General features: G+C 34.2%; 1 long non-coding RNA gene across 1 annotated transcript; it reads left to right on the top strand.

The window, feature by feature from the left end:
* Nucleotides 1-2,697: 2,697 nt before the first annotated feature.
* On the top strand, nt 2,698-3,858 carry LOC127977157 (uncharacterized). Its single transcript, XR_008158135.1, has 3 exons — nt 2,698-2,775; nt 3,276-3,398; nt 3,519-3,858. It is a non-coding gene; the product is annotated as an uncharacterized LOC127977157 (long non-coding RNA).
* Nucleotides 3,859-27,654: the final 23,796 nt, after the last annotated feature.

Genomic DNA, 27,654 nt, shown 5'->3' on the forward strand with positions numbered 1-27,654 from the left:
GAAACAGCTTTCTCTAATAGAGAGACAAGCTTTTGAGCAGATTTGGGCTAGATTTCACTTCATTTGAACAGAGGCACTATTTCAACATTACTGGACTCAGAAAGCTGTAAACTGACAATCTTGATCATTGAAGTCCTAACATAAGTTTTTGTGCATATAACTTCTAACACATTAAAAACTGTCTTACAGCATTGCAGAAAACATTGTATTTCATAAGGCATAAACATCTTTCAGTTTGGTAAGATTTTCACTGAATACTGAATGAAACAGCTTTCTCTAATAGAGAGAAAAGCTTTTGAGCAGATTTGGGCTTGTTTTCATTTCATTTGAACAGAAGCACTATTTCAACATTACTGGACTCAGAAAGCTCAACCCATTCTCACTCCAAAGGCGTCAAAAACCGAAGCATGGTCAAGCGCCCCTAGCGTCACTTTTATGACGCCAAATATGCCTCTCGGCGTCGAATATCGAAGCACTACGACCTTCATTGCTTTCAGTGGGAAACCTTTGGCGTCAGAATTCGACACGAGGACATGAGATGTTTATCGCTATGAAATCACGTTCAAGAAGTCTCATTCAGCACACATCGCGATACTTGCTATCAGTGACAGTTCCACAGTTTGGGTGAGTAGTCCTAAATACGCTCTTTTAATGCCTTTTATAAAATGCATTCTGTCTTCTTTATTAATCAGATTAGTGCCATATGTTTAATCGCTGTATTATATCGGTCATCCGCGGCTGTCTTTGAGTTTCATTGCGTTTAAATAAATGAACACAGCTGCTAATTAGTCTGATTAAACTCTATCTGTCACGTGACGTGCCATAGACCTTCGATCCGTTTTATATTATTATTAATTTCAGGATCAATGATGTAAGTTGTATTTGTAGTAAAATCATGGTAATCACGACACTTACAATAGTAATAAATGAAATGTGAAGTTAAAACACAGTAAACGGGACATTAGTAACTGTAACTGTAGTTTTACTATGGTATATTAATAATCAATACACCAATACAATAATCACCAAACCAGCTATGTTTGTATGACTGTAATGTTAGTGTTTTTATGTGCTTTTATGTGACAGATATGACAGTAATCATATGTTCTGTACCATGCTTTTAATACCTTTTAATGTAAATCCAAAATAAAAAAATCTAATTAAAAATAAATAATAAAACATGTATTTTTCCATCTTGCAGTTCATTCATATCAGTTTATATTTATATATATATTTATATATATTTATTATATCTAAATATTTTGCTCACAGATCATTATTAACATTCTGTATATAATTCAATTTTATTTTCTCTCCCCTTTTTTACTATTTTTATTTTTATTTTTAGCTGAAAAGACGTAAAGGAAGCCCAGTGGTGTTTCTGGAGAGGGATTCCTTCAGAAATGGAGAAGACAGAAAGCTGCGGAGGCAGATATTTGCAGCAGTAAGTCTGTGATAGTTTGTCCCTTTTATCAAACATTCCCGCTGTTATAATTTGTACAGCATTTGTACAGCAACTGTTGCACTGTCCAAATACCCACACTTGCCATCTTTGCACTTGACCACTTGATTACTTATTTGACGTCTTTCCTGTATTTGGCCTAGTGTTCAAGTGAGCATGATGACCACAAGTGTGTGTCGAACTTTTCATGACCTGATGACTGTGTTTCCCAATCCTGATCCTGGAGAACCCCAGCACTGCACGGTTTTGGCGTCTCTCTTATCTGCCTTGGAGTCTTCACTGATGAGCTGATGAGTTGAATCAGGTGTGTTTGATCAGGGAGACATCTCAAATGTGCAGTGTTGGGCTTCTCCAGGACCAGGATTGGGAGCCACTGCCTTATGGGACACTTATGTGTTTATAGAGATTTTTAATATCTAATTATCAATATTTCACATACTGTACATTGGACAGCTTTCCATGACCTCTTGTGAGATCTCGGCAAAAAGTCTGACGATTTATTCCAAAACATGATGCATGATGGGATACACTAAGCTTTGTATAGCGCTCCGGAGCAGTATTGGAGAGGTTTAGTGTGTGTTAAGGACGCTGTGCTTTGGCATTATTAAGACCGGGGACAGTCTCGTTCACACACTGTCACGTACACACACTCTCAAGTGGCCAAGAATGCAAGTGTGGGTATCTGGACAGGGTCAAAGTCTTAAAAATGATCCCTAAACACATCACAGTCTTAATAATCCAGTTTAACACTTTTATGATATTGTACAAGCCCCTGTCTCATCTGACACTATCAAAAGAATTCATATGACTATAGCTTGCTATTAATTACTTGCTTTCAATAATGGATGCATTTAACATTTAATTATACAGCATTTTTACAGAGGTGTAATGTACAAGTTGCACGTAATTAATAATATTTCCTTCTTTCTGTCTTACAGGACTTTTTGCAGATAATGCTGTTCTTATTTTTCAGGTCTAAAATATCGAGCTCAACAGCTATTTTAAGAGCCAACCCTCACAAACCTTCCTAAAAACTAAGAGCTATTACTGAGTCTCAGCGAATCTTGCCATGATCACCTCTTCCCAGGTACATTTGTTTAGAATATTTTTTAATCAACATTTACTCATCAAATGCTCTGGTCTGAATCTTACTTTAAATTAACTTAATTATGTTTAATGAGCAATGTTAATTGCACACAGAGTAAGTAGAGATTATCTTGTTTCACAGAAGAGAAGAAAAACCAAGGAAATGATTTGCTCAGGATGAGAAATGAAGACGGCCATCTTGAGCCCAAACAAACAGAAGTCCTCTGGTATGTGTGTGTTGAAGCAATGCTGTGTTATACAACATTTTATGATGATCTCTCACAGAACTGGTCATGTCAGCCTTGATTTCTTTTTATACTATTACAATTACAGCATGTTAGCAAAGTGTGACTGGACATTTTTAGTATTATGTTTTTAAAAACACACCACCTGTTTTAAAAGTAAACAAGTATCATGAAATTGGTTTAGTTGATATAAACACCAATTGACATTATTTCATTGTTTAGTAAATGTTATGTTATAAATTGTGAATTGATAGTTGATTGGTTTGAAGCCAGGCCTTACACTGCACAGACTAAAACACATTTGTGAGAGAAGTCAGGAACTTTGGAGAAAGATTCTAGAGGAAGAAGACACATTTACTGCAACAATAGATGAATTCTAGAGTCTCTGAGAACTACACATGCTAATGCAGTCTCATGAGCAAGTCCTTTGCCTTAATTCTTGCAGAATGAAATTGTTTATTGCAGTATTTTAATTTGTCCAGATGATCTCATCAGCCAAATGAGGGGTTTTGACCAAGTGATGCTCTTGAAAGGAGTGAAAGGATGTGGTAAATTGTCTTCAGAGAAAAAGCTTCTCAAAAGGTCTCAAAACAGCTTGAAGAATGGTAAGTGTCCAGTACTACAAGGGTCATAGTTGCTCACCCTGCTAAAATTACACAGAACATAAGCTGAGCTCTCTGTCCATTAAACAACTTCATCTGGATTGTTTGTTTCACTTTGACCAGGTCTGGCATCTTAGGACTGAGAGATCCTCTGGCTGAGAAACAAAACTGCTTTCCAGACACGAGAGAAGAAGATCATAATGGGCAGATGAAACCAGTTTAGATGTGATGATGGGAATCATTCTTTTCTGGAATAGTATCAAATGTCTTATATGTATCACATGATCTGTATCACAGTTGACTGAATGGGACTGTGTGACTTTTAAAGACATTTCATCACTCATCTGTCTGAACTGATTTATATATGAGGTTAAGAGGTTTTGATGATAATTATTTTCATTGAATCTTATTTGTCTTGATGCTACTTTATCAACTTTATAGTCTATGCTTCAATAAAATGAAAATGGTGAATATTGTGTTCTGAAGATTCTTGGTAAATACATCATTTTACTGGGTAGGCTGATATGTGTTCATTTTAGACTTGGAAAAACTACATATTAATTATTGGGATTATTTTTTTTTAAGACATAAACATTTTTGATCGGATTAATAACATCTGGGACATCAGTACACCAGAAAGTAATTTTTTTATATATTACCCAGCCGGCACATGACCGACCTTCAACGTTGAAATATGGTTGAAATAAGGTCAGTTGGGGTTTCAACGTTGAAACAACGTTGATTCAACGTTTAAAGCTGAATGGTTGAAAAACATCCAGCACATGACCAACTTTCAAGGTTGAAATATCGTTGAAATAAGGTCAGTTGTGGTTTCAACGTTGAAACAACGTTGATTCAACGTTTAAAGATGAACGGTTGAAAAACTTCCAGCACATGACCAACTTTCAATGTTGAAATATGGTTGAAATAAGGTCAGTTGTGGTTTCAACGTTGAAACAACGTTGATTCAACGTTTAAAGATGAACGGTTGAAAAACTTCCAGCACATGACCAACTTTCAACATTGAAATATGGTTGAAATAAGGTCAGTTGTTTTAATGAAACAACGTTAAAAATGTTTAATGCTAAATGGTAGAAAAAGGTTAACAAGCTTTTAAATTATTTATATTAAATTATTTAAATTAATTAATTTATTATTTTAATAGCATTTTAAAATATTTTAGTCATGATACCTATTCTAAAATCTAAAGGTATATGTTAAATATTATCATCATTAACAACAATAAAACTATATACATTTCGCTGCTTTATCAAACTGAAACAACTCCCATTGGTAGTTGTATTTTATTACTTCTATCATGATTGGTTAATCTGGCTGTCATTCAGGAAACTGGACAATGAATCGGTTCGCGCCTTTCTACATTTAAAAATATGACCGTTATTGTCGTCTTTTTGTGAGTGAGGCGGATAACTGTGAGCTGCTGCTCGTTATAACTGACTGCTCGGTCGGTCCCGAATTATTTCATATTTGCCTGTACATTTTTTTATTTATTTTGAGCGAATTTGAGTCGTGACATGTCAATGGAGAACAAAAACTGTGAACACAAGAAGGGTCAGGTGTTCTGCGCGGTCCTGAAAACATACTGGCAAAATGAGGTAAGAAAATCGCTAACGTTATCTTTATTATCTTTTGAAAATAGTAAAGTATTACCAGAGTTTACAAATGGGTAGCTTAAATGACATGTAACCTGCAGATAAATAAATACCCGTGTGTCTATTTTTGCATTGCTTTATCACAGATGATCAAGTTAGATGCTCACCCAATGTGTTGCTTATGTGTTAATGTCTGTCTTTTAGAGATTTTCCCATATTTTCCTGATATGAATCCCATGCATTAGGTGTGTTATATATGTTTGTATTCTTATAATAGTTTCAAAGTGTTTTCTGAAACATATAAGTGCAAATGTCGATATTTAAATAATATAATTTTAATGAATTAATAATAAAAGGATTGTTAAAGCCATGGTTCTCAAAGTGTCAGGCCCCCTCTAGTTGTTATGCAGGTGAAACACTAAATTAAACTAATTAATGTTAATACATTTTAACTTAATCTTTGAGTAAGTTTTTTTTTTTTTTGCACTTTTAAGTATGTTACAGTTAATGTACAGTACAGTTTTGTAACTTTTGTTACATAATTACATTTAAAATTACATTTTAATTTAAACTTTTTTTTCCATTTACCTGTGTATAAGCACAGTTGTAGTGTTAATGTTCAAACTGTATTTACCATGGTAAAGTGTCTGACAACAATAAATATTCTTATTAGAATAAAACTGCCTCATTTTTTAACTGTAGAGCTGTAACGTTAGCTGAATAGTTTGGCCTACTACGCTGCTGAAATGTAATGTTGGTCATTATGGTGCAACTTAATATTTAATAACAAATATTTTCTGAAGTGGTACTTGGTATAAAAAGTTTGAGAACCAGTGGTTTAAAGAAATGGTATAATATGAAATCCTGCTTTTTAAGAACTTTTCAGTAAACCATTTCTTCTTTCCCCTTGTAGAGTCATCGAGGATCCAGCTTGTTCTTGAAACATTGGTAAGAAATTGTTCTTCTGCTACATTGCACTGTCACTTCTGCTAGAGATGCTTTGACCTTTTGTGATAGGTTTTGATTGTACTTAGTTTAATAAAAATTTACTGAATTAGATTTTACTTATTTTACTACACTGTATTGCTAGTGTTCTGATTAAAACAGTGTAACTGGGGGCTCTGAAAACACTGCTTGTGAATAATTTGTTAATATTGTAAATTTTCATCTGAATACATTAAATAAGTGTTTAATGAATAGTGTTGTCCACTTTGTTTCCAACATCACTGTTACTGAACTGTAAAGTGAAAATATTGTGTAATTTATTTTGCATTCAGTTTTCAGTTAAATATATTTCACAATATCAAAGTTATTGTGAAACATTGTGAACATACCTAAACTCATTGTTAAATCTTATGTGCCCTCCAGAAGTTTGTGCTCTGCAAGTGAACGACGCCTTGTGGTGCCATCCCAAAGAAGTTCAAAATCACTCTCACGGACCTTTTCCTGGACTGTGTCCAGCTGCTGGAATGACCTCCAAATCTCAATCCGAACTGAGTCTTGACTCATTTTCAAGAAACATTTTAAGACTTATCTTTTTCACCAGAACTTAACCAACTAATGCTAGCACTTTTCCTTCTTTTCTTGTCTTTCATATTAAAAAAAAAATATAAAAAAAACCTGGCTATGTGTTCTGTACTAGACTAACTGAGACTTGTCATGGCACTTGTTTACTGTTGTTGTTCGCTTGTACACCTGACTGCTTCTGTTCTTCTCATTTGTAAGTCGCTTTGGATAAAAGCATCTGTTAAATGATTAAATGTAAATGTTTATACAGGACGGTACAGAAAGTGCACAAGTGGGAGAGAGTGGAGGGGATGGCATCAGAAAGGACCTAGCGCTGGGACACTTTCAAGGATCACCCGAAGCACAACCACACTGTATACACTAAGGCTGCTGGTTCTAACATTTTAGAGTGCCCTGCAGTAGAAATCTCATTCTGCATTCCACACGGTAAAGAAGACACATTTCCCGTTAGAAATCAACTGGTGGAAGGTTCCCTTCTCGAACTGTTCAACACATTTTCACTGCACAAATGTACACAACTCTTGTAATGAGACACATTACTAAAACATGTTTTTGACAGAAACTGTAGTTTTCCACCCAAATAAAAGATCCACTGGTTTCAGTCATAAAGGTACAAGGGTTTGTCTTGTAAGTGCTGCAAAAAATATGCATTTATGGGCCAATTTTTTTTTACAAAAACCTTTAAATATTATTGTATTTGGATTGTTCTACTCCATGTTTTTAGCATTACCTCCATGCATAGGCTACTCTGCATCATAAAGTGTGGGATTATTTTCATCTGTTTTATACCGTATGTTTCCAAAATTAAACTGCTGTTTGACAATTTTGAGCATGTGGTAGTTTATTGAAGTTGTTTGTAAAGCCATTGCTGCCAGTCAGATTTTTAGCCTTGCATGTACCGTGTTGATCTAAATGCCCACTAGGATCTAGGTGTATTTATACACGGTGCAAGGTACGACGGGGAAACAACGTTGATTAACTTTTCAAAATCAACACCTCATTCAGCTTTCATCCCAGGTCTGCAGCACGACCCTCATTCATCCGTAATGCAGGTAAGACGGTGAAACAGCGTCGCGATTTCAAGGGTGAATCCACGTCGTGATTTCAATGTTGATCCAATTTGCAAAATCGAAAGGTAATTCAACGTTGATTCAACGTCGGGATTTCAACGGTGAATCAGCGTCGTGATTTCAACCGTACACCAACGTCACGATTTCAACGGTGAATCAACGTTGTGATTTCAACGTTGATTCAATTTGCAAAATCGAAAGGTTATTCAACGTTGATTCAACCATGGTACCTGACGTTGTTTCAACGTTGAATCAACGTTGAAATGCCGGCTGGGTAGTAGCAAATATGCACATTTTTTGTGAAATAAAGGGAGTTACAAGATTAATTATTTTGCATTACAAGATGGTGCCATGGGCTTTATTGTTACAAACACTTGAGGGATGACTGAGAATGTAGCAGGAATGATCAATGTGGATCTTGTACTGCATTAAAACCAAGAGCATGCACATTACTGATGTCCAGCACCTGAGGAGCAAGATAAGGTGAGGGTGAGGAGGACATTTTTACACTGATTTTTGCTAATTAGTTATATATATATATAAATTAATATTCTTAGCACTGCATGAATTTGTCCTTGTGTAATCGTGAAGTATCACAATGTGTATACATTGTCCTTGATTACTGCTTAACAGTGGGGAATAGATAAAGGCAAGTTGTTGCAGGTTCATCCATTATATTTCTTGCCATTTACTTCAAAAATCAAAGAAATAATCTATTGTTTTCATTATTAAATAATTTCTTTCTAATTTGTCCATGTTTCATCAGATGGCCTCACAATGTCCTGTCAAAAGGTATAATAGCAATGATGTAAGAATTAGAAAACAGAGGACTGTGAAAACTGTCAGATATAAATGTGACTCAGCTCAGTTTGTTGTCCATGATGAGGAGAATACATATATGTAGGTTTTACTTCCCTTCTACCCCCAGGGGCCCAGTAGCACCCCCCGGAAGAGCCCAAAATGGTATATTTCAAATGGCTGTAAATCAGAGTCCAATTAACGAATCAAAGAGAAAATGGGCAGGATTATTACTTATGCTATGCTGATAAAATAATGTTGAGCTCAGTTTTCAGAAATAAATGGAAAGCTGGCATAAAGGCATTTTAAATATTGCTCACTGTAAAATACCACATTTTAGACTGCCTCTCAAATATATCATAGAGGTTTGCACAATGAACATATTTAGATATCCAGTTTTCCTTAAAATAAATAATTTATTTCGTTTAGTTAATAAAAAGTTTTAAACTACATTACACACAAGCCTCCGTCGTTCTATCTATGGAAAGGCAACACTAGGGGGCTGTTTTTTGTAGTTCATTGAAGTTATGCTTAGGGTTAGGATTAGGATCTCGCTAAAGAGTCATTTTTCTCAAGATAGCAGCACTTCATTGTTGACTTAATATATTACTAATGTGATGATAGCAGCAAAACATACTTTTTAACATGATGCGCTGTTTAATATGGGTTAAAATATAGTCCAACCACAGACTGTCCTGAAAATTCATAGCCAATGACATCAAAGCTGAGCAGCAGCGTCACACTTCCTTATCCATTTATGACCGATGTCTTTCGTTTTTCGGCTGAAGGGATAGATTCGGTTAACAATAGATTAAGCTTGCTACTTATTAGGTTCTGTTTTATTAACGTCTTCACCTTCCTCCGTTGTTCAGCTTGACAAAAATTGGGCAATATTGATGTGCACATGCCCAGCAGTCGCAGTTGTATCCAACAGATAGATTCCTCTCATTAATTATGTAAGACACATTTTCAAGATTTGTATTTTTTTTTTGACCAAAGACAAATATATTTACTAATCAAATGATGTGCTTCTAAAATTTACATTGTATATTACATTGTGTTTTAAAGTTAAAATTGTTCACATTTGTGTTTCTGTGATTTACCACTCTCTACCATTTGAACTCTAGGAATAAAAACAGAAATTATAAATGAATGAATGAACAAATAAATACATAAAGCATAATAAACATGCATATTTTTGTAAGGATCTTCCATTATTTATTGATATGTCAAACTCATTTAAAGACAACATGCCCAAATTACTACACTGCATCCTCTGTCACCAAGCTCGTTTTTGCCACCAATAAAAAGGCAGTTATGTTTTAAACTATTTTCAGTATGCAAATGAAAATGCTTTTATTAAAAAACAAAACAGTAAATACAGTATGTCTTTCAGAGAACACTGGAAAAAGATCAATTTTCTTAAAAATTAAATTGACCAAAATGTTATACAACACAATGTAAATGTTTCAAACTCACAAAAAAACACCATGAAGACATGCATGTCAAGTGTGCAATATATTTTTAATATGGAGCGCTATTTTTAACTATTGTTTTCATCACTGGTTCTGTAATGTTTTCATTATGAGCTTATAATTAAAACAAAGTTACATCTTCTGCAAAAATCAAACCACTGCAAAGTCTAATCACTGATCCAGGGACCATATCTGTATGTGTGGGTGATAAAGAGTTAACGAGGTGAGTCCTTGTGAAGGATGGAGAACTACAGCGTTATCCTCAAACAATCCTGTAAGACAGAAAGGAAGGAAATATTAAATTACACTGTGTTTTGTTTAGACCATAAAAGCAGCCTCTGTAAAGATGCTGTATAATTAAATGTTAAATGCATCCATTATTGAAAGCAAGTAATTAATAGCAAGCTATAGTCATATGAATTCTTTTGATAGTGTCAGATGAGACAGTCCTGGGGCTTGTACAATATCATAAAAGTGTTAAAATGGATTATTAAGACTGTGATGTGTTTAGGGATCATTTTTAAGACTTTGACCCTGTCCAGATACCCACACTTGCATTCTTGGCCACTTGAGAGTGTGTGTACGTGACAGTGTGTGAACGAGACTGTCCCCGGTCTTAATAATGCCAAAGCACAGCGTCCTTAACACACACTAAACCTCTCCAATACTGCTCCGGAGCGCTATACAAAGCTTAGTGTATCCCATCATGCATCATGTTTTGGAATAAATCGTCAGACTTTTTGCCGAGATCTCACAAGAGGTCATGGAAAGCTGTCCAATGTACAGTATGTGAAATATTGATAATTAGATATTAAAAATCTCTATAAACACATAAGTGTCCCATAAGGCAGTGGCTCCCAATCCTGGTCCTGGAGAAGCCCAACACTGCACATTTGAGATGTCTCCCTGATCAAACACACCTGATTCAACTCATCAGCTCATCAGTGAAGACTCCAAGGCAGATAAGAGAGACGCCAAAACCGTGCAGTGCTGGGGTTCTCCAGGATCAGGATTGGGAAACACAGTCATCAGGTCATGAAAAGTTCGACACACACTTGTGGTCATCATGCTCACTTGAACACTAGGCCAAATACAGGAAAGACGTCAAATAAGTAATCAAGTGGTCAAGTGCAAAGATGGCAAGTGTGGGTATTTGGACAGTGCAACAGTTTAAGAAACAACAAATGCTGTACAAATTATAACAGCGGGAATGTTTGATAAAAGGGACAAACTATCACAGACTTACTGCTGCAAATATCTGCCTCCGCAGCTTTCTGTCTTCTCCATTTCTGAAGGAATCCCTCTCCAGAAACACCACTGGGCTTCCTTTACGTCTTTTCAGCTAAAAATAAAAATAAAAATAGTAAAAAAGGGGAGAGAAAATAAAATTGAATTATATACAGAATGTTAATAATGATCTGTGAGCAAAATATTTAGATATAATAAATATATATAAATATATATATAAATATAAACTGATATGAATGAACTGCAAGATGGAAAAATACATGTTTTATTATTTATTTTTAATTAGATTTTTTTATTTTGGATTTACATTAAAAGGTATTAAAAGCATGGTACAGAACATATGATTACTGTCATATCTGTCACATAAAAGCACATAAAAACACTAACATTACAGTCATACAAACATAGCTGGTTTGGTGATTATTGTATTGTTGTATTGATTATTAATATACCATAGTAAAACTACAGTTACAGTTACTAATGTCCCGTTTACTGTGTTTTAACTTCACATTTCATTTATTACTATTGTAAGTGTCGTGATTACCATGATTTTACTACAAATACAACTTACATCATTGATCCTGAAATTAATAATAATATAAAACGGATCGAAGGTCTATGGCACGTCACGTGACAGATAGAGTTTAATCAGACTAATTAGCAGCTGTGTTCATTTATTTAAACGCAATGAAACTCAAAGACAGCCGCGGATGACCGATATAATACAGCGATTAAACATATGGCACTAATCTGATTAATAAAGAAGACAGAATACATTTTATAAAAGGCATTAAAAGAGCGTATATACGACTACTCACCCAAACTGTGGAACTGATAGCAAGTATCGCGATGTGTGCTGAATGAGACTTCCTGAACGTGATTTCATAGCGATAAACATCTCATGTCCTCGTGTCGAATTCTGACGCCAAAAGTTTCCCACTGAAAGCAATGAAGGTCGTAGTGCTTCGATATTCGACGCCGAGAGGCACATTTGGCGTCATAAAAGTGACGCTAGGGGCGCTTGACCATGCTTCGGTTTTTGACGCCTTTGGAGTGAGAATGGGTTGGAAAGCTGTAAACTGACAATCTTGATCATTGAAGTCCTAACATTAGTTTTTGAGCATATAACTTCTAACACATTAAAACTGTCTTACAGCATTGCAGAAAACATTTTATTTCATAAGACATAAGCATGTTTCAGTTTGGCAAGATTTGCACTGAATATTGAATGAAACAGCTTTCTCTAATAGAGAGACAAGCTTTTGAGCAGATTTGGGCTTGATTTCACTTCATTTGAACAGAAGCACTATTTCAACATTACTGGACTCAGAAAGCTGTAAACTGACAATCTTGATCATTGAAGTCCTAACATAAGTTTTTGTGCATATAACTTCTAACACATTAAAAACTGTCTTACAGCATTGCAGAAAACATTGTATTTCATAAGACATAAGCATGTTTCAGTTTGGCAAGATTTGCACTGAATATTGAATGAAACAGCTTTCTCTAATAGAGAGACAAGCTTTTGAGCAGATTTGGGCTAGATTTCACTTCATTTGAACAGAAGCACTATTTCAACATTACTGGACTCAGAAAGCTGTAAACTGACAATCTTGATCATTGAAGTCCTAACATTAGTTTTTGAGCATATAACTTCTAACACATTAAAAACTGTCTTACAGCATTGCAGAAAACATTTTATTTCATAAGACATAAGCATGTTTCAGTTTGGCAAGATTTGCACTGAATATTGAATGAAACAGCTTTCTCTAATAGAGAGACAAGCTCTTGAGCAGATTTGGGCTTGATTTCACTTCATTTGAACAGAGGCACTATTTCAACATTACTGGACTCAGAAAGCTGTAAACTGACAATCTTGATCATTGAAGTCCTAACATTAGTTTTTGTGCATATAACTTCTAACACATTAAAAACTGTCTTACAGCATTGCAGAAAACATTGTATTTCATAAGACATAAGCATGTTTCAGTTTGGCAAGATTTGCACTGAATATTGAATGAAACAGCTTTCTCTAATAGAGAGACAAGCTTTTGAGCAGATTTGGGCTTGATTTCACTTCATTTGAACAGAAGCACTATTTCTACATTACTGGACTCAGAAAGCTGTAAACTGACAATCTTGATCATTGAAGTCCTAACATAAGTTTTTGTGCATATAACTTCTAACACATTAAAAACTGTCTTACAGCATTGCAGAAAACATTGTATTTCATAAGACATAAGCATGTTTCAGTTTGGCAAGATTTGCACTGAATATTGAATGAAACAGCTTTCTCTAATAGAGAGACAAGCTTTTGAGCAGATTTGGGCTAGATTTCACTTCATTTGAACAGAGGCACTATTTCAACATTACTGGACTCAGAAAGCTGTAAACTGACAATTTTGATCATTGAAGTCCTAACATAAGTTTTTGTGTATATAACTTCTAACACATTAAAAACTGTCTTACAGCATTGCCGAAAACTTTTTATTTCATAAGACATAAGCATGTTTCAGTTTGGCAAGATTTGCACTGAATACTGAACGAAACAGCTTTCTCTAATAGAGAGAAAAGCTTTTGAGCAGATTTGGGCTTGATTTCACTTCATTTGAACAGAGGCACTATTTCAACATTACTGGACTCAGAAAGCTGTAAACTGACAATCTTGATCATTGAAGTCCTAACATAAGTTTTTGTGCATATAACTTCTAACACATTAAAAACTGTCTTACAGCATTGCAGAAAACATTGTATTTCATAAGGCATAAACATCTTTCAGTTTAGCAAGATTTGCACTGAATACTGAATGAAACAGCTTTCTCTAATAGAGAGAAAAGCTTTTGAGCAGATTTGGGCTTGATTTCACTTCATTTGAACAGAAGCACTATTTCAACATTACTGGACTCAGAAAGCTGTAAACTGACAATCTTGATCATTGAAGTCCTAACATTAGTTTTTGAGCATATAACTTCAAACACATTAAAAACTGTCTTACAGCATTGCAGAAAACATTTTATTTCATAAGACATAAGCATGTTTCAGTTTGGCAAGATTTGCACTGAATACTGAATGAAACAGCTTTCTCTAATAGAGAGAAAAGCTTTTGAGCAGATTTGGGCTTGATTTCACTTCATTTGAACAGAGGCACTATTTCAACATTACTGGACTCAGAAAGCTGTAAACTGACAATCTTGATCATTGAAGTCCTAACATAAGTTTTTGTGCATTTAACTTCTAACACATTAAAAACTGTCTTACAGCATTGCAGAAAACATTGTATTTCATAAGGCATAAACATCTTTCAGTTTGGCAAGATTTGCACTGAATACTGAATGAAACAGCTTTCTCTAATAGAGAGAAAAGCTTTTGAGCAGATTTGGGCTTGATTTCACTTCATTTGAACAGAGGCACTATTTCAACATTACTGGACTCAGAAAGCTGTAAACTGACAATCTTGATCATTGAAGTCCTAACATTAGTTTTTGTGCATATAACTTCTTACACATTAAAAACTGTCTTACAGCATTGCAGAAAACATTGTACTTCATAAGGCATAAGCTTGTTTCAGTTTGGCAAGATTTGCACTGAATACTGAATGAAACAGCTTTATCTAATAGAGAGAAAAGCTTTTGAGCAGATTTGGGCTTGATTTCACTTCATTTCAACAGAAACACTATTTCAGCATTACTGGACTCAGAAAGCTGTAAACTGACAATCTTGATCATTGAAGTCCTAACATTAGTTTTTGTGCATATAACTTCTAACACATTGAAAACTGTCTTACAGCATTGCAGAAAACATTGTACTTCATAAGACATAAGCTTGTTTCAGTTTGGCAAGATTTGCACTGAATACTGAATGAAACAGCTTTATCTAATAGAGAGAAAAGCTTTTGAGCAGATTTGGGCTTGATTTCACTTCATTTGAACAGAAACACTATTTCAGCATTACTGGACTCAGAAAGCTGTAAACTGACAATCTTGATCATTGAAGTCCTAACATTAGTTTTTGTGCATATAACTTCTAACACATTAAAAACTGTCTTACAGCATTGCAGAAAACATTGTACTTCATAAGACATAAGCTTGTTTCAGTTTGGCAAGATTTGCACTGAATACTGAATGAAACAGCTTTATCTAATAGAGAGAAAAGCTTTTGAGCAGATTTGGGCTTGATTTCACTTCATTTCAACAGAAACACTATTTCAGCATTACTGGACTCAGAAAGCTGTAAACTGACAATCTTGATCATTGAAGTCCTAACATAAGTTTTTGTGCATATAACTTCTAACACATTAAAAACTGTCTTACAGCATTGCAGAAAACATTGTACTTCATAAGGCATAAGCTTGTTTCAGTTTGGCAAGATTTGCACTGAATATTGAATGAAACAGCTTTCTCTAATAGAGACAAAAGCTTTTGAGCAGATTTGGGCTTGATTTCACTTCATTTGAACAGAAACACTATTTCAACATTACTGGACTCAGAAAGCTGTAAACTGACAATCTTGATCATTGCAGTCCTAACATTAGTTTTTGTGCATATAACTTCTTACACATTAAAAACTGTCTTACAGCATTGCAGAAAACATTGTACTTCATAAAACATAAGCTTGTTTCAGTTTGGCAAGATTTGCACTGAATATTGAATGAAACAGCTTTCTCTAATAGTGAGAAAAGCTTTTGAGCAGATTTGGGCTTGATTTCACTTCATTTGAACAGAAACACTATTTCAACATTACTGGACTCAGAAAGCTGTAAACTGACAATCTTGATCATTGCAGTCCTAACATTAGTTTTTGTGTATATAACTTCTAACACATTAAAAACTGTCTTACAGCATTGCAGAAAACATTTTATTTCATAAGACATAAGCAAGTTTCAGTTTGGCAAGATTTGCACTGAATACTGAATGAAACAGCTTTCTCTAATAGAGAGAAAAGCTTTTGAGCAGATTTGGGCTTGATTTCACTTCATTTGAACAGAAACACTATTTCAGCATTACTGGACTCAGAAAGCTGTAAACTGACAATCTTGATCATTGAAGTCCTAACATAAGTTTTTGTGCATATAACTTCTAACACATTGAAAACTGTCTTACAGCATTGCAGAAAACATTGTACTTCATAAGACATAAGCTTGTTTCAGTTTGGCAAGATTTGCACTGAATACTGAATGAAACAGCTTTATCTAATAGAGAGAAAAGCTTTTGAGCAGATTTGGGCTTGATTTCACTTCATTTGAACAGAAACACTATTTCAGCATTACTGGACTCAGAAAGCTGTAAACTGACAATCTTGATCATTGAAGTCCTAACATTAGTTTTTGTGCATATAACTTCTAACACATTAAAAACTGTCTTACAGCATTGCAGAAAACATTGTACTTCATAAGACATAAGCTTGTTTCAGTTTGGCAAGATTTGCACTGAATACTGAATGAAACAGCTTTATCTAATAGAGAGAAAAGCTTTTGAGCAGATTTGGGCTTGATTTCACTTCATTTCAACAGAAACACTATTTCAGCATTACTGGACTCAGAAAGCTGTAAACTGACAATCTTGATCATTGAAGTCCTAACATAAGTTTTTGTGCATATAACTTCTAACACATTAAAAACTGTCTTACAGCATTGCAGAAAACATTGTACTTCATAAGGCATAAGCTTGTTTCAGTTTGGCAAGATTTGCACTGAATATTGAATGAAACAGCTTTCTCTAATAGAGACAAAAGCTTTTGAGCAGATTTGGGCTTGATTTCACTTCATTTGAACAGAAACACTATTTCAACATTACTGGACTCAGAAAGCTGTAAACTGACAATCTTGATCATTGCAGTCCTAACATTAGTTTTTGTGCATATAACTTCTTACACATTAAAAACTGTCTTACAGCATTGCAGAAAACATTGTACTTCATAAAACATAAGCTTGTTTCAGTTTGGCAAGATTTGCACTGAATATTGAATGAAACAGCTTTCTCTAATAGTGAGAAAAGCTTTTGAGCAGATTTGGGCTTGATTTCACTTCATTTGAACAGAAACACTATTTCAACATTACTGGACTCAGAAAGCTGTAAACTGACAATCTTGATCATTGCAGTCCTAACATTAGTTTTTGTGTATATAACTTCTAACACATTAAAAACTGTCTTACAGCATTGCAGAAAACATTTTATTTCATAAGACATAAGCAAGTTTCAGTTTGGCAAGATTTGCACTGAATACTGAATGAAACAGCTTTCTCTAATAGAGAGAAAAGCTTTTGAGCAGATTTGGGCTTGATTTCACTTCATTTGAACAGAAACACTATTTCAGCATTACTGGACTCAGAAAGCTGTAAACTGACAATCTTGATCATTGAAGTCCTAACATAAGTTTTTGTGCATATAACTTCTAACACATTAAAAACTGTCTTACAGCATTGCAGAAAACATTGTACTTCATAAGGCATAAGCTTGTTTCAGTTTGGCAAGATTTGCACTGAATACTGAATGAAACAGCTTTATCTAATAGAGAGAAAAGCTTTTGAGCAGATTTGGGCTTGATTTCACTTCATTTCAACAGAAACACTATTTCAGCATTACTGGACTCAGAAAGCTGTAAACTGACAATCTTGATCATTGAAGTCCTAACATTAGTTTTTGTGCATATAACGTCTAACACATTAAAAACTGTCTTACAGCATTGCAGAAAACATTGTACTTCATAAGACATAAGCTTGTTTCAGTTTGGCAAGATTTGCACTGAATACTGAATGAAACAGCTTTATCTAATAGAGAGAAAAGCTTTTGAGCAGATTTGGGCTTGATTTCACTTCATTTCAACAGAAACACTATTTCAGCATTACTGGACTCAGAAAGCTGTAAACTGACAATCTTGATCATTGAAGTCCTAACATTAGTTTTTGTGCATATAACTTCTTACACATTAAAAACTGTCTTACAGCATTGCAGAAAACATTGTACTTCATAAGACATAAGCTTGTTTCAGTTTGGCAAGATTTGCACTGAATACTGAATGAAACAGCTTTATCTAATAGAGAGAAAAGCTTTTGAGCAGATTTGGGCTTGATTTCACTTCATTTCAACAGAAACACTATTTCAGCATTACTGGACTCAGAAAGCTGTAAACTGACAATCTTGATCATTGAAGTCCTAACATAAGTTTTTGTGCATATAACTTCTAACACATTAAAAACTGTCTTACAGCATTGCAGAAAACATTGTACTTCATAAGGCATAAGCTTGTTTCAGTTTGGCAAGATTTGCACTGAATACTGAATGAAACAGCTTTATCTAATAGAGAGAAAAGCTTTTGAGCAGATTTGGGCTTGATTTCACTTCATTTCAACAGAAACACTATTTCAGCATTACTGGACTCAGAAAGCTGTAAACTGACAATCTTGATCATTGAAGTCCTAACATTAGTTTTTGTGCATATAACTTCTAACACATTAAAAACTGTCTTACAGCATTGCAGAAAACATTGTACTTCATAAGGCATAAGCTTGTTTCAGTTTGGCAAGATTTGCACTGAATACTGAATGAAACAGCTTTATCTAATAGAGAGAAAAGCTTTTGAGCAGATTTGAGCTTGATTTCACTTCATTTCATCAGAAACACTATTTCAGCATTACTGGACTCAGAAAGCTGTAAACTGACAATCTTGATCATTGAAGTCCTAACATAAGTTTTTGTGCATATAACTTCTAACACATTAAAAGCTGTCTTACAGCATTGCAGAAAACATTGTACTTCATAAGACATAAGCTTGTTTCAGTTTGGCAAGATTTGCACTGAATACTGAATGAAACAGCTTTATCTAATAGAGAGAAAAGCTTTTGAGCAGATTTGGGCTTGATTTCACTTCATTTCAACAGAAACACTATTTCAGCATTACTGGACTCAGAAAGCTGTAAACTGACAATCTTGATCATTGAAGTCCTAACATAAGTTTTTGTGCATATTACTTCTAACACATTAAAAACTGTCTTACAGCATTGCAGAAAACATTGTACTTCATAAGACATAAGCTTGTTTCAGTTTGACAAGATTTGCACTGAATACTGAATGAAACAGCTTTATCTAATAGAGAGAAAAGCTTTTGAGCAGATTTGGGCTTGGTTTCACTTCATTTCAACAGAAACAGTATTTCAGCATTACTGGACTCAGAAAGCTGTAAACTGACAATCTTGATCATTGAAGTCCTAACATTAGTTTTTGTGCATATAACTTCTAACACATTAAAAACTGTCTTACAGCATTGCAGAAAACTTTGTACTTCATAAGACATAAGCTTGTTTCAGTTTGGCAAGATTTGCACTGAATACTGAATGAAACAGCTTTATCTAATAGAGAGAAAAGCTTTTGAGCAGATTTGGGCTTGATTTCACTTCATTTCAACAGAAACACTATTTCAGCATTACTGGACTCAGAAAGCTGTAAACTGACAATCTTGATCATTGAAGTCCTAACATTAGTTTTTGTGCATATAACTTCTAACACATTAAAAACTGTCTTACAGCATTGCAGAAAACATTGTACTTCATAAGACATAAGCTTGTTTCAGTTTGGCAAGATTTGCACTGAATACTGAATGAAACAGCTTTATCTAATAGAGAGAAAAGCTTTTGAGCAGATTTGGGCTTGATTTCACTTCATTTCAACAGAAACACTATTTCAGCATTACTGGACTCAGAAAGCTGTAAACTGACAATCTTGATCATTGAAGTCCTAACTTAAGTTTTTGTGCATATAACTTCTAACAGATTAAAAACTGTCTTACAGCATTGCAGAAAACATTGTACTTCATAAGGCATAAGCTTGTTTCAGTTTGGCAAGATTTGCACTGAATATTGAATGAAACAGCTTTCTCTAATAGAGACAAAAGCTTTTGAGCAGATTTGGGCTTGATTTCACTTCATTTGAACAGAAACACTATTTCAACATTACTGGACTCAGAAAGCTGTAAACTGACAATCTTGATCATTGCAGTCCTAACATTAGTTTTTGTGGATATAACTTCTAACACATTAAAAACTGTCTTACAGCATTGCAGAAAACATTTTATTTCATAAGACATAAGCAAGTTTCAGTTTGGCAAGATTTGCACTGAATACTGAATGAAACAGCTTTCTCTAATAGAGAGAAAAGCTTTTGAGCAGATTTGGGCTTGATTTCACTTCATTTGAACAGAAACACTATTTCAACATTACTGGACTCAGAAAGCTGTAAACTGACAATCTTGATCATTGCAGTCCTAACATTAGTTTTTGTGCATATAACTTCTAACACATTAAAAACTGTCTTACAGCATTGCAGAAAACATTTTATTTCATAAGACATAAGCAAGTTTCAGTTTGGCAAGATTTGCACTGAATACTGAATTAAACAGCTTTCTCTAATAGAGAGAAAAGCTTTTGAGCAGATTTGGGCTTGATTTCACTTCATTTGAACAGAAACACTATTTCAGCATTACTGGACTCAGAAAGCTGTAAACTGACAATCTTGATCATTGAAGTCCTAACATAAGTTTTTGTGCATATAACTTCTAACACATTAAAAACTGTCTTACAGCATTGCAGAAAACATTGTACTTCATAAGGCATAAGCTTGTTTCAGTTTGGCAAGATTTGCACTGAATTCTGAATGAAACAGCTTTATCTAATAGAGAGAAAAGCTTTTGAGCAGATTTGGGCTTGATTTCACTTCATTTCAACAGAAACACTATTTCAGCATTACTGGACTCAGAAAGCTGTAAACTGACAATCTTGATCATTGAAGTCCTAACATAAGTTTTTGTGCATATAACTTCTAACACATTAAAAACTGTCTTACAGCATTGCAGAAAACATTGTACTTCATAAGACATAAGCTTGTTTCAGTTTGGCAAGATTTGCACTGAATACTGAATGAAACAGCTTTATCTAATAGAGAGAAAAGCTTTTGAGCAGATTTGGGCTTGATTTCACTTCATTTCAACAGAAACACTATTTCAGCATTACTGGACTCAGAAAGCTGTAAACTGACAATCTTGATCATTGAAGTCCTAACATAAGTTTTTGTGCATATAACTTCTAACACATTAAAAACTGTCTTACAGCATTGCAGAAAACATTGTACTTCATAAGGCATAAGCTTGTTTCAGTTTGGCAAGATTTGCACTGAATATTGAATGAAACAGCTTTCTCTAATAGAGACAAAAGCTTTTGAGCAGATTTGGGCTTGATTTCACTTCATTTGAACAGAAACACTATTTCAACATTACTGGACTCAGAAAGCTGTAAACTGACAATCTTGATCATTGCAGTCCTAACATTAGTTTTTGTGCATATAACTTCTAACACATTAAAAACTGTCTTACAGCATTGCAGAAAACATTGTACTTCATAAGGCATAAGCTTGTTTCAGTTTGGCAAGATTTGCACTGAATATTGAATGAAACAGCTTTCTCTAATAGAGAGAAAAGCTTTTGAGCAGATTTGGGCTTGATTTCACTTCATTTGAACAGAAACACTATTTCAACATTACTGGACTCAGAAAGCTGTAAACTGACAATCTTGATCATTGCAGTCCTAACATTAGTTTTTGTGCATATAACTTCTAACACATTAAAAACTGTCTTACAGCATTGCAGAAAACATAGTACTTCATAAGACATAAGCTTGTTTCAGTTTGGCAAGATTTGCACTGAATACTGAATGAAACAGCTTTATCTAATAGAGAGAAAAGCTTTTGAGCAGATTTGGGCTTGATTTCACTTCATTTCAACAGAAACACTATTTCACTATTACTGGACTCAGAAAGCTGTAAACTGACAATCTTGATCATTGAAGTCCTAACATTAGTTTTTGTGCATATAACTTCTAACACATTAAAAACTGTCTTACAGCATTGCAGAAAACATTGTACTTCATAAGACATAAGCTTGTTTCAGTTTGGCAAGATTTGCACTGAATACTGAATGAAACAGCTTTATCTAATAGAGAGAAAAGCTTTTGAGCAGATTTGGGCTTGATTTCACTTCATTTCAACAGAAACACTATTTCAGCATTACTGGACTCAGAAAGCTGTAAACTGACAATCTTGATCATTGAAGTCCTAACATAAGTTTTTGTGCATATAACTTCTAACACATTAAAAACTGTCTTACAGCATTGCAGAAAACATTGTACTTCATAAGGCATAAGCTTGTTTCAGTTTGGCAAGATTTGCACTGAATATTGAATGAAACAGCTTTCTCTAATAGAGACAAAAGCTTTTGAGCAGATTTGGGCTTGATTTCACTTCATTTGAACAGAAACACTATTTCAACATTACTGGACTCAGAAAGCTGTAAACTGACAATCTTGATCATTGCAGTCCTAACATTAGTTTTTGTGCATATAACTTCTTACACATTAAAAACTGTCTTACAGCATTGCAGAAAACATTGTACTTCATAAGGCATAAGCTTGTTTCAGTTTGGCAACATTTGCACTGAATATTGAATGAAACAGCTTTCTCTAATAGTGAGAAAAGCTTTTGAGCAGATTTGGGCTTGATTTCACTTCATTTGAACAGAAACACTATTTCAACATTACTGGACTCAGAAAGCTGTAAACTGACAATCTTGATCATTGCAGTCCTAACATTAGTTTTTGTGTATATAACTTCTAACACATTAAAAACTGTCTTACAGCATTGCAGAAAACATTTTATTTCATAAGACATAAGCAAGTTTCAGTTTGGCAAGATTTGCACTGAATACTGAATGAAACAGCTTTCTCTAATAGAGAGAAAAGCTTTTGAGCAGATTTGGGCTTGATTTCACTTCATTTGAACAGAAACACTATTTCAGCATTACTGGACTCAGAAAGCTGTAAACTGACAATCTTGATCATTGAAGTCCTAACATAAGTTTTTGTGCATATAACTTCTAACACATTAAAAACTGTCTTACAGCATTGCAGAAAACATTGTACTTCATAAGGCATAAGCTTGTTTCAGTTTGGCAAGATTTGCACTGAATACTGAATGAAACAGCTTTATCTAATAGAGAGAAAAGCTTTTGAGCAGATTTGGGCTTGATTTCACTTCATTTCAACAGAAACACTATTTCAGCATTACTGGACTCAGAAAGCTGTAAACTGACAATCTTGATCATTGAAGTCCTAACATAAGTTTTTGTGCATATAACTTCTAACACATTAAAAACTGTCTTACAGCGTTGCAGAAAACATTGTACTTCATAAGACATAAGCTTGTTTCAGTTTGGCAAGATTTGCACTGAATACTGAATGAAACAGCTTTATCTAATAGAGAGAAAAGCTTTTGAGCAGATTTGGGCTTGATTTCACTTCATTTCAACAGAAACACTATTTCAGCATTACTGGACTCAGAAAGCTGTAAACTGACAATCTTGATCATTGAAGTCCTAACATTAGTTTTTGTGCATATAACTTCTAACACATTAAAAACTGTCTTACAGCATTGCAGAAAACATTGTACTTCATAAGACATAAGCTTGTTTCAGTTTGGCAAGATTTGAACTGAATACTGAATGAAACAGCTTTATCTAATAGAGAGAAAAGCTTTTGAGCAGATTTGGGCTTGATTTCACTTCATTTCAACAGAAACACTATTTCAGCATTACTGGACTCAGAAAGCTGTAAACTGACAATCTTGATCATTGAAGTCCTAACATAAGTTTTTGTGCATATAACTTCTAACACATTAAAAACTGTCTTACAGCATTGCAGAAAACATTGTACTTCATAAGGCATAAGCTTGTTTCAGTTTGGCAAGATTTGCACTGAATATTGAATGAAACAGCTTTCTCTAATAGAGAGAAAAGCTTTTGAGCAGATTTGGGCTTGATTTCACTTCATTTGAACAGAAACACTATTTCAACATTACTGGACTCAGAAAGCTGTAAACTGACAATCTTGATCATTGCAGTCCTAACATTAGTTTTTGTGCATATAACTTCTAACACATTAAAAACTGTCTTACAGCATTGCAGAAAACATTGTACTTCATAAGGCATAAGCTTGTTTCAGTTTGGCAAGATTTGCACTGAATATTGAATGAAACAGCTTTCTCTAATAGAGAGAAAAGCTTTTGAGCAGATTTGGGCTTGATTTCACTTCATTTGAACAGAAACACTATTTCAACATTACTGGACTCAGAAAGCTGTAAACTGACAATCTTGATCATTGCAGTCCTAACATTAGTTTTTGTGCATATAACTTCTAACACATTAAAAACTGTCTTACAGCATTGCAGAAAACATTGTACTTCATAAGACATAAACTTGTTTCAGTTTGGCAAGATTTGCACTGAATACTGAATGAAACAGCTTTATCTAATAGAGAGAAAAGCTTTTGAGCAGATTTGGGCTTGATTTCACTTCATTTCAACAGAAACACTATTTCAGCATTACTGGACTCAGAAAGCTGTAAACTGACAATCTTGATCATTGAAGTCCTAACATTAGTTTTTGTGCATATAACTTCTAACACATTAAAAACTGTCTTACAGCATTGCAGAAAACATTGTACTTCATAAGACATAAGCTTGTTTCAGTTTGGCAAGATTTGCACTGAATACTGAATGAAACAGCTTTATCTAATAGAGAGAAAAGCTTTTGAGCAGATTTGGGCTTGATTTCACTTCATTTCAACAGAAACACTATTTCAGCATTACTGGACTCAGAAAGCTGTAAACTGACAATCTTGATCATTGAAGTCCTAACATAAGTTTTTGTGCATATAACTTCTAACACATTAAAAACTGTCTTACAGCATTGCAGAAAACATTGTACTTCATAAGGCATAAGCTTGTTTCAGTTTGGCAAGATTTGCACTGAATATTGAATGAAACAGCTTTCTCTAATAGAGACAAAAGCTTTTGAGCAGATTTGGGCTTGATTTCACTTCATTTGAACAGAAACACTATTTCAACATTACTGGACTCAGAAAGCTGTAAACTGACAATCTTGATCATTGCAGTCCTAACATTAGTTTTTGTGCATATAACTTCTTACACATTAAAAACTGTCTTACAGCATTGCAGAAAACATTGTACTTCATAAGGCATAAGCTTGTTTCAGTTTGGCAAGATTTGCACTGAATATTGAATGAAACAGCTTTCTCTAATAGTGAGAAAAGCTTTTGAGCAGATTTGGGCTTGATTTCACTTCATTTGAACAGAAACACTATTTCAACATTACTGGACTCAGAAAGCTGTAAACTGACAATCTTGATCATTGCAGTCCTAACATTAGTTTTTGTGTATATAACTTCTAACACATTAAAAACTGTCTTACAGCATTGCAGAAAACATTTTATTTCATACGACATAAGCAAGTTTCAGTTTGGCAAGATTTGCACTGAATACTGAATGAAACAGCTTTCTCTAATAGAGAGAAAAGCTTTTGAGCAGATTTGGGCTTGATTTCACTTCATTTGAACAGAAACACTATTTCAGCATTACTGGACTCAGAAAGCTGTAAACTGACAATCTTGATCATTGAAGTCCTAACATAAGTTTTTGTGCATATAACTTCTAACACATTAAAAACTGTCTCACAGCATTGCAGAAAACATTGTACTTCATAAGGCATAAGCTTGTTTCAGTTTGGCAAGATTTGCACTGAATACTGAATGAAACAGCTTTATCTAATAGAGAGAAAAGCTTTTGAGCAGATTTGGGCTTGATTTCACTTCATTTCAACAGAAACACTATTTCAGCATTACTGGACTCAGAAAGCTGTAAACTGACAATCTTGATCATTGAAGTCCTAACATAAGTTTTTGTGCATATAACTTCTAACACATTAAAAACTGTCTTACAGCATTGCAGAAAACATTGTACTTCATAAGACATAAGCTTGTTTCAGTTTGGCAAGATTTGCACTGAATACTGAATGAAACAGCTTTATCTAATAGAGAGAAAAGCTTTTGAGCAGATTTGGGCTTGATTTCACTTCATTTCAACAGAAACACTATTTCAGCATTACTGGACTCAGAAAGCTGTAAACTGACAATCTTGATCATTGAAGTCCTAACATTATTTTTTGTGCATATAACTTCTAACACATTAAAAACTGTCTTACAGCATTGCAGAAAACATTGTACTTCATAAGACATAAGCTTGTTTCAGTTTGGCAAGATTTGAACTGAATACTGAATGAAACAGCTTTATCTAATAGAGAGAAAAGCTTTTGAGCAGATTTGGGCTTGATTTCACTTCATTTCAACAGAAACACTATTTCAGCATTACTGGACTCAGAAAGCTGTAAACTGACAATCTTGATCATTGAAGTCCTAACATAAGTTTTTGTGCATATAACTTCTAACACATTAAAAACTGTCTTACAGCATTGCAGAAAACATTGTACTTCATAAGGCATAAGCTTGTTTCAGTTTGGCAAGATTTGCACTGAATATTGAATGAAACAGCTTTCTCTAATAGAGAGAAAAGCTTTTGAGCAGATTTGGGCTTGATTTCACTTCATTTGAACAGAAACACTATTTCAACATTACTGGACTCAGAAAGCTGTAAACTGACAATCTTGATCATTGCAGTCCTAACATTAGTTTTTGTGCATATAACTTCTAACACATTAAAAACTGTCTTACAGCATTGCAGAAAACATTGTACTTCATAAGACATAAGCTTGTTTCAGTTTGGCAAGATTTGCACTGAATACTGAATGAAACAGCTTTATCTAATAGAGAGAAAAGCTTTTGAGCAGATTTGGGCTTGATTTCACTTCATTTCAACAGAAACACTATTTCAGCATTACTGGACTCAGAAAGCTGTAAACTGACAATCTTGATCATTGAAGTCCTAACATTAGTTTTTGTGCATATAACTTCTAACACATTAAAAACTGTCTTACAGCATTGCAGAAAACATTGTACTTCATAAGACATAAGCTTGTTTCAGTTTGGCAAGATTTGCACTGAATACTGAATGAAACAGCTTTATCTAATAGAGAGAAAAGCTTTTGAGCAGATTTGGGCTTGATTTCACTTCATTTCAACAGAAACACTATTTCAGCATTACTGGACTCAGAAAGCTGTAAACTGACAATCTTGATCATTGAAGTCCTAACATAAGTTTTTGTGCATATAACTTCTAACACATTAAAAACTGTCTTACAGCATTGCAGAAAACATTGTACTTCATAAGGCATAAGCTTGTTTCAGTTTGGCAAGATTTGCACTGAATATTGAATGAAACAGCTTTCTCTAATAGAGACAAAAGCTTTTGAGCAGATTTGGGCTTGATTTCACTTCATTTGAACAGAAACACTATTTCAACATTACTGGACTCAGAAAGCTGTAAACTGACAATCTTGATCATTGCAGTCCTAACATTAGTTTTTGTGCATATAACTTCTTACACATTAAAAACTGTCTTACAGCATTGCAGAAAACATTGTACTTCATAAGGCATAAGCTTGTTTCAGTTTGGCAAGATTTGCACTGAATATTGAATGAAACAGCTTTCTCTAATAGTGAGAAAAGCTTTTGAGCAGATTT

This window comes from Carassius gibelio, chromosome B18 (genome assembly GCF_023724105.1).
Source record: "Carassius gibelio isolate Cgi1373 ecotype wild population from Czech Republic chromosome B18, carGib1.2-hapl.c, whole genome shotgun sequence".
In the NCBI taxonomy this organism is placed as follows: Eukaryota; Metazoa; Chordata; class Actinopteri; order Cypriniformes; family Cyprinidae; genus Carassius; species Carassius gibelio.